This window comes from Mauremys reevesii, linkage group 14, assembly GCF_016161935.1.
Source record: "Mauremys reevesii isolate NIE-2019 linkage group 14, ASM1616193v1, whole genome shotgun sequence".
In the NCBI taxonomy this organism is placed as follows: Eukaryota; Metazoa; Chordata; order Testudines; family Geoemydidae; genus Mauremys; species Mauremys reevesii.
In genome coordinates, this window is record NC_052636.1 from 9,803,933 (window position 1) to 9,812,715 (window position 8,783).

An 8,783-nucleotide genomic window follows, 5' to 3' on the forward strand; every position below is an offset into this window, starting at 1 on the left:
GGAGGGTGCAGGGGTTGGGGTGAAGGGGTGCAGGAGAGGGCAGTCGCTGGGGGCACAGGAGGGGTGCAGGGGTTAGGGGTGAAGGGGGCATGAGAGGGGCAGTGGCTGGGGCACAGGAGGGTGCAGGGGTTAGGGTGAAGGGGTTGCAGGAGAGGGGCAGTGGCTGGTGGCACAGGAGGGGGTGCAGGAGTTAAGGGCAAAGGGGACACAGCGTAGGGGTTAGGGCACAGGAGGGGGCAGAGTTAGGGGTGGGGGAGGTGCAAGGGTCGGGAGTGCAGGAGCTGGGGGTAAAGGGTCAGGGGGATCATCCAGGGGCGATGGTGAAGTGCCAAAGTACAAGTTTTGCCCAGGGCACCATTGCCCCTAACGCTGGTCCTTGGTAACATGTCTTGCTGGGAGGGGGAGGGGAGAGACGAGGCGTTTTCTCTCTGTTTCTTTCCTCTCCGTTTTCTGCTCCTTCCTTCAATTCCAGAAACCTCCCTTGTGTGTCAGACGGTGCAGTGACGCCCTCCCCACCCAGGCCTCTGGAGCCTTTGGAGCAGGAAGATCCCAGGAGCTGAGGATGGATCCAGGGGTGAGTAGCTGGCAGGGAGGAGCCCTAGCAGCTCTTCTGGGAGCGCAGGGGAGGAATGACTCCCCCTTCGCTAGCTTCTCCCTAGCGTGGGGCTCTGGGGAGCAGGGAGGGTTGTGTGATAAATTCCTGTAACCCTTCTGCCCCTCTGAGTTGTCAGCAACAAGGGCCGGGCTCAGTATCTAGCGGTTCTGTTTCAATAACACAGTGCAAAAGTGGCTCGAGCCCCCACCCAGTGACCTGGGACAATTACATACCACCCCCCCGGGCGCCTCTAGGAGGCAATACTTCCCCTCTCGCAAGCAGGGAGTCTGAGCCACTCCACTCCACCAGCCGTTCCATGAACCACTCCAGTGGTCCCTGCAAACTGCTTTGCTGGGGCAGCAAAGAGCCACCAAAGGTTCTGAGGGCTGGAGAAAAATGCCTTCTAGGGAGCTATTGAAAGAGCTCAACCTGTTTAGCTGATCAAAAGAAGATTGAAAGGTGACTTCATTGAAGTGTTGAAGTGTCTTAATGGAGAGAAAGGATTGGGTATTAAAGGGCTCTTGAATTGAGCAGAGAAAGGCATAACAAGACCCCGTGGCCTGAAGGTGAAAAGAGACAAATTCATATTACAACTAAGGCACAAATATTCAACAGCGAGGATGATTCACCACAGGAACAAGCTACCAAGGAAAATGGTGGATTCTCCATCTCCTGATGTCATTTCATGAAGACTAGATGCCTTTCTGGAATGTGTTTGCCCCAAAAGTAGCTCTTGTGTCATACAGGAGGCCTGTGATATGCAGGGGGGTCAGATTAGATGCTCTAATGGTCTCTTCTGGCCATAAAGTCGACTCATTTCTGAAAATCTGAGTGTAGCATTGGGAGCAGCGTCTGATGTTTCCCTGTCTAGCCGGCTTACTGCCTAGAACGAACGCTCCTTGAGTGGGGTGATCCCCAGGGAGTAGCTCAAACCTCCAGAGTGCCTGGCCAGGGGCAGGACATTGGCACAGCAAGGGAGGGGTGTGGCAGTGACATCACAAAGGCCTTTTGCAGGACCTCAGCCTATTGGTCCAAGGCGGTGGGGAGGTGATGACCTCACAGAGAGATGCTGACATCAGCCAGGCAGGACAGGGGCGAGGGGCCAGGGAAATCTCAGAGACCCCTGTGGCTTTGCTTCAGCAAGTCTCCTTCTCCAGGTCTCTCTTTGAGGACTGAGAGAGTATTCGAGTTCACGGACGTGAGCGCCAGGAGGAACCTCTTTTGAGTTTTCTCCTTCCCTTTCAGTGATTTTACTGGAAAACAGCCGTCCCTGTTTAGAAGGTAAGAGCCTCCTGGAGGTGTGAAACCTGTTCAGTCTGATCCATCTGGTGAGAGCTGAATTCTAGGCATGGAAAACATGAGCTTAAGGAGGCAGAATTTTATTGCACACCTGGATTTTGTCCCTTAGAATCACTGGGGACATTGGGGGTTGTCCTTTTTGTTTCACCTCTTGCTCCATCCACTGTCTGATCCCTCTTTTCTCTTCGTCTCTTGCTTCCTTTGTCCTTTCTCCTGTTCCCCTCCCAACACCAGGTTTTTTTCTCCTGCTGATAACCGCTCACGTTAACTGATCACTCTCGTTATAGTGTATATGGCAACACCCATTTTTTTCATGTTCTCTGTGTGTATATATATATCCTACTGTATTTTTAACTGCATGCGTCCGATGAAGTGGGTTTTAGCCCACAAAAGCTTATGCTCAAATACATTTGTTAGTCTTTATGGTGCCACATGTTCTCCTTGTTCTTTTTGCAGATAAATTAATGGAGGTTAAGTGCATTAATGGCTATTAGCCAGGATGGGTAAGGAATGGTGTCCCTAGCCTCTGTTTGTCAGAGGGTAGAGATGGATGGCAGGAGAGAGATCACTTGATCATTACCTGTTAGGTTCAGTCCCTCTGGGGTACCTGGCATTGGCCACTGTCAGAAGACAGGATACTGCGCTGGATGGACCTTTGGTCTGACCCAGTATGGCCGTTCTTATGTTCTTATGAAGGGAGGGGCAGAGCCCTGCAACAGAGTTTCTGTAGTGTAGTGGTTATCACGTTTGCCTAACACGCAAAAGGTCCTTGGTTCAAAACCAGGCAGAAACATGATGGCTTAATTTTTCCCAGCTCCTAGTGGCCTGTCCCTGCTGTTGTAGGAGCAGCAGTGATTTCTATGCTCAATAGGTGTGTTATACTTCCCCCATTCCCATTTTTGTCTCCTCTCCCTCTCTGAATGCCTGTGAAGTGGCTTTCCCCCTCCCCCTCCCGCTCCCTCCTGCAATGCTTGTGGGATGAAGGGGCTGGTTGAACAGCTGAAAGAGCAGAAGAGCTCCTAGATAGAGAAGGTGTCTGGGACTCTCATTAGGCAGCACTCACACACCCAGAGCAGGGACACTGCATGGACACTGCCCAAGGTGGAGTGTGACCCACCAGATGCAGCCAAGTCATCTCTAGTCGCAGGCCATGAGGAGCAGGTCCTTAAAAGGGGAAGGGGCCCTGTGCTCAGGAGTCACTCACAAGCTTGTACCTCCAGTGAATGCCCTTCGCCCCGACCGCCTGGCCAGTGGTTCGCTGCATTGCAGTTCATTGTGCCTCAGGAAGACTTACCTTCATCGCACTGTCCATCGCGGCGCTGGGAGACACTTACCTGGCAGAATCCTGTGCCTGCCTCTTGGCTTCCCAGGGATGGCTACTTGCAGCCCAGGAGAAGAAGGATGGTTCTGGTGAAAGGAAGACAAGCAAAGCTCTGGGAGGAAATTTGGGTGTGGGCTCTGCGCTGGGGGTGGGGGTGGGGTGCAGGAGGGGTGGTGCAGCTCCCAAAGTGACCGGTACACACAACCCTCTGGCAGCAGCTCCTAGATGAGTGGGGCCAGGGGATTTCCATGTGCTGCTGTCTGCAGGCGTTGCCTCCAGAGCTCCCATTGGCTACAGTTCCTGGCCAATGGGAGCTGCAGAGTTGGTGCTCGGGGCAGGGGCAGCACGTGGAGACACTCCCCCCCACCCCAGGGGATGCTGGGACATGCCAGCCACTTCTGGGAGCTGCACGGAGGGACGGATGTAGAGTGGGCAGGGAGCCACCTTAGTGCTGCTGGCACATCTCTGCACATGCATTGGGGAGGGGAGCAGAGGGCCTCCATATCCTGCCTGGGGTAGGGGCAGAGCATGGAGCTGCCTCCCCTCCCGGGTCTATTACAGGAGTGGGTGGGTGGGGTCTTTTGGCCTGCAAGGTGCAGCAGGTCGGACTAGATGATCACACTGGTCCCTTCTGACCTTAAAGGCTCTGAGTCTAAAAGGGAGAGGGAAGTAAAGGAATTTTAAAAAAAAATAAACCAAGCATTGTAATACCAGGATGACTCCAACTGCTTATTATATAGTCCTGCCCCTTTTTTCCTCCACAGAGTGTTTAATGACCTGTTGGGATTTGGGACACTGATTCTCTCATTCCATTGATAAACTGAAACTAAATCAATTCCCAGTGGAAGAATCATCATATCATTGCATTGGCTGGGAATCAAACCCAGATCAATTGCTTGGAAGGCAGCTATGCTCACCACTATACCACCAATGCATCTAGTGAAAGTCTCTGATTTTTCACACTTGGTGATTGGTCACCTTACTTCTCAGCATGAGGCAAATGTCTCTGTGGTCTCTGCCGTTCATGGTGGGGAGTTTCCCCACTGATAACAGTTCTTGCTGGGTCGGGGAGGGGAGAGAGAAGAGGCGTTTATTCTGTTTCATTCCTCTCCATTTTCTGTTCCTCCCCTTCCCTTCCAGGGTCCTCCCTTCCATTTCAGACTGTGCAGTGACACCCTCCCCGCACCCAGGACTCTGGAGCCTCTGGAGCAGCACGATCCCATGAGATCCTCAGTGACCAAGGGTCTTTTCCAACTTCCAAGAGACCCCAGCTTGAGTCTAAAGGAAGCTCTGTTCCTTCCTGGGGATCCTCTCTCCCTTCATGGAGATCAAGATCATGAAGCCTCTGCCTTGCCTCCTGGGTCTGAATTAATGTCCCATTTCCCACTATCTGCTCGAAAGAAACAAGTTTCTAACCCAGGTGAGGGCGTTAATTCAGCTGGAATCCTTCACCCACATTCCTTAGGAGATACAGACTCTCTGTGACACAGACTGACCAGGGTTCATCTCTGCATGTCCCCAATGGGGAAGGAAAGACACTGAGGGGGAAGGAAGAAGATGGACAGAAGGAGTCAAATGGGGCTAGACCAGAATAGGACATTTTCTGCCTGTTAAAATGTACTAGACTCTAATTGCTTAAAACAAAAACCCACCAGCTTCTGTTTCAACCATCAGCTTTTCACAGAGCAGCTAAAGTGGTGAAGCACAGACACACATAACCACCTACAGCCCAAGTTTGTCTAAGAAGCACCGATAGTGGCTCATGCAGGGGGAAATACAGCTGTGGGTGTGAGTTCAGGCCTCACCCAGAGCGTTGGTTTTCGTTAGCCACGGAGCTTCCCCCACTTGCTTTGCCCAATTCACATGGAAAGTGCCATAGGAGGGTGATGAGAGTAAATTCTAAACTCTGAAATGCGGAGGTTGGCCCAGAGATTGGGATAAGGGGTTTGAAGAGAAAAAGCTCTAAGAGTATAAAACCAGACAGTCTCCAGGGGCAGGTCCGGCACAACGCCTCAACAGGGAGCCATTCGGGGGAGGGGGTTTCACTTCCTCTGTTCAATGTCCTGAGAGGTATTTGAAGATGAAGATAACACCATGGCTAACAGGTGACTGGCATGTCCTGGGTTAAAGAAAGGGACCTGGGTTAATAGTCTGAAGATTTGCGTTACCGTCACTGTCTGACCCCACTTCAGGGCAGAGCAGGTTTGTACGTTGCTGGGTGGAACGCACAGACTCCTGGAGAGCAGGGGCACTTAGGAGACTTTCTACACTTGCTGTTTTGAAGCAATTCAGTAAAATAACAGAGGAGCTACAATGTCTGGTCCAAAATTTCAGCTGCCCCTGGTACAAAAATGCTATTTTAGGATCTACATCGGAGACTCCCGGCACTAGGACACCTGGCCAGAGAGCTCAGTGGGGGCGTAACAGCTGCTGACTCTGAGGGTCCCGGGCTAAATCCACTTGCAGGGGGACGCGTGTTGATTTATTTGATGGATAATGAGCACCAGCTACCAGGGGAGAAGCCCTGAGAGTCGCTGCCACTCCAGCTGCTGCTAGGGCAGGGGGGAGCCCCAGGGGGCCAGCTGCTGCTCTGGCCACCCCAGAAGTGCTGCCAGAGGCCACCAGGCTGTGGCTGCTCCTGCTGCCCTCGGGACCACTGGTCAAGTGGTCCCCAGGGCCAGCCGCATTGGCCGCTGCTTGGGCGGTCCCTGGAGCCAGTTGATTGAGTGGCCCTGGAGTCAGCCACTGTGCCCACTGCAGAAGTTATGGAGGTTGCAGGAAGTCACAGAATCCATCACTTCCACCACCTCCGTGACAAACACGGAGACAAACCCTTCCCTGCTGTGACTGCAGTTCCTGGAAGGAAAGAGAAGAACAGAAAGTGACGAGAGAAAGAAAAAGAGAGATTCCCTGTCACCTCTCTCCCTGCTGCCTCCCCCCTTGTATTCTGTAACCTCATCTCACTGGGTTCCCTGTGCTGGTGCCATGGGGGTGACACTAGAGTTCTGGGGATTTGGGGGGCTCTTCATTTCTCAACATTTCACCCAAATTTGTCTTTGGGCTGAAATTTCTCCTGTTAGGCCTCTGTCAGAGCTGTACCCCACCCTGTTTGCGGGTGGTGGGGGGAAGAGGGGAGATGTAAATTGCAGAGCAGGCACAGAAGTCGCTCATAAAGGGTCATATTGATCTGGTGACTGGTTCTGACCGGGGTCACATGTCCTCTGACACAGGCTCATGTGCAGAACATGGGAGCTCTGGCTTGTCCTAAATGCTGTAGACTGTGAGTTCCTGGGAAAGGGCAGGGGAGAGGGAGCAAGAGGAGAAAGGCAGAGACATTGGAGATGAGGAATTGGGGGGAGAAGAAGGAGAGAACAGAGAGACAATAAATGATTGAAGCAGAACAGGTGTCCCAACTCCATCTTGCTCATCACAGGTGTTCAGAGAGACAGGTAGTTTTCCAGTGTCAAGTCTGAACTTTGATTCTAACAATGTGCATTGAAATATCAAGGGGATCTCCACATACCTGATCTCTTCCCCCTTCCCCTTTTTTAGTATTAATTTTTATTTTGATGTGTTTGGCTTAACCGTGATCGTCTCTTTCCCCACCTGTATTGCGATTTGGGGGTTATGTTTATTTTGCCTCCCTGTTGTTCATGTCATTATAATTATAACAGCAAAGGAAGCTGCAGGAGCAAAAACTGACTCAAAACTTCATTTCCCCATCATGCCAGAACATCCTACAAACAGCTCACACAGCTGGAATCATAACACGCAAGGCCAGGGGATGGGAGATGCAGGTTTCCAAGGGTTCTGTCTTTCTCAGATGACACATTCCAGCCCCTTGTGTGCCTCCATCCTGTATGACCTGCTGGACTTTGACACATTTATTGTCTCATTCTATAGATAATGTGATTGTAACACAATGGGACTGAAATTAAACCACTTCCAGATGAGGAAACAACAGAAGAGAAAAGCCATTATTGCATTGGTTGGGAATCAAACCCAGCTGAATTGCTTGGAAGATACCTACGCACACCACTATACCACCAATGCAACTGGCAGGAGTAGCTTTCCTGCAGGCTCTGTGTGCTGGCAGAGGGAGTAACACATGACCATGGAGTTAATGAACAGGGTGGATGGGCTGGAAGCTGCCTGACAGCTGGGAGCAGAGTTAGGATCCCAGAGTGACTGAAACGGGGCAATGGTGAAAACAGATCTCACTGGGAGCTGGCCCCACACCCGCCCCGCCCCTAGGAGAGGGGAACTGAAGCTCAACTTCAATCACAGAAAAATATTCCCTGAGAAGGAAGGGGACAGCTTGTTTTAAAGACCAGGTTTGTGTTTGTTCCTGCTATGTACAGAAGGGCTGGGTAGTGCTGATTCCAGCCCCCAGACTCTGGGAGGATAAGGAACAAATTCAGGCTGCCAGTGACCTGCAGGAGGGAGATGATCTTTTGACAGTGACGGACGCCTCGTCCTAAAGGCCTTTGTCTGCCCCCTTCCAGTGACTGTTTGGCACAGGAATGCAGCCCCCACTCCTGGGTCTCTCCTGGGGAAATAATGTTTCTGTGCAAAACACCAAAGCTTTTAACAGAAAGGAAGAAAAGGAAATGGCCACATGATGGGACTAGGACATAAGGAAGGAAACACAAGATCTTTCTCCATGTGCATTGACTTTTAACCTTGTTTGTGGTGGTGGTGTATCCATGTTGGTCCCAGGGGTCCTCTGGGGCGCCGGGCATTGGCCACTTTCGGGAGAGTGGGCTAGATGAACTGGTCCGACTCAGTGTGGCTGTTCTTATGTTCTAACTGCTGGTTATGGAAGAGACGACCTTCCAGGCTACACAGAACTGAAGAAGTGTGTGGGGTTAGCTCCACAGCTTGTCTCTTTCACCAACAGAGGTTGGTCCTCTTACCCTCACCACCTTGTCTCTCTTGGACTCTGAAAAGTGCTTTCTCTCCACTCCCTTTGGAGAGAAGTTTCTCTTTGGGCAACTATCAGGCTGAAGAAATTGTATTGACTGTGACACTAGAATTGAAGATTTAATATTATAAATAAATGAGTCTAAACCTGAGGTTCTGGTTTTCACATTGGTTTTTCTAACTCAGTTCCCAGTGCTCTTCTAGAAAGGCCTCCAGGACGCCTGCCCAGCCCAGCAAAAGTGGCAAGGAGAAAGCCCACACTGCTGCTCTTTCAGGTAGTTGAAGGCTGCTATCAAACCCCCCTCACTCAGTCAGTCCTCAGTCTGTGGCAGTGCCTGGGATTCTTCCGTCCTAAGTGCAGGACTCTGCACTTCTCCTTCTTGAACCTCCTCAGATTTCTTTTGGCCCAATCCTCCAATTTGTCTAGGTCACTCTGGACCCAAACCCCGTCCTCCAGCGCTTGGATTCTTTACATGCTTTCACAGAGCAAAGAGCACATGTTCCATGATTTCATAGGGCAGAGTTTTGTGCTATCGGGAGCTTTCCCTGTGTGGATTTGACAGGTGGATCAACATAGAGACACATTGTGACCCTTCTAAGGGTGCTGAGGACTGTGAGTCTCCTTGTTGCCACCTGCTACAAGGA

The 8,783-nt window shown here is 51.4% G+C and overlaps 2 non-coding genes across 2 annotated transcripts; one reads left to right on the top strand and one right to left on the bottom strand.

The window, feature by feature from the left end:
* The first annotated feature begins 2,614 nt into the window (after window positions 1–2,614).
* Window positions 2,615–2,687, top strand: TRNAV-AAC. Its single transcript has one exon. It is a non-coding gene; the product is annotated as a tRNA-Val (tRNA).
* Window positions 2,688–4,077: 1,390 nt separating this feature from the next.
* Window positions 4,078–4,149, bottom strand: TRNAG-UCC. The gene has a single exon. It is a non-coding gene; the product is annotated as a tRNA-Gly (tRNA).
* Between the last annotated feature and the right edge of the window lie 4,634 nt (window positions 4,150–8,783).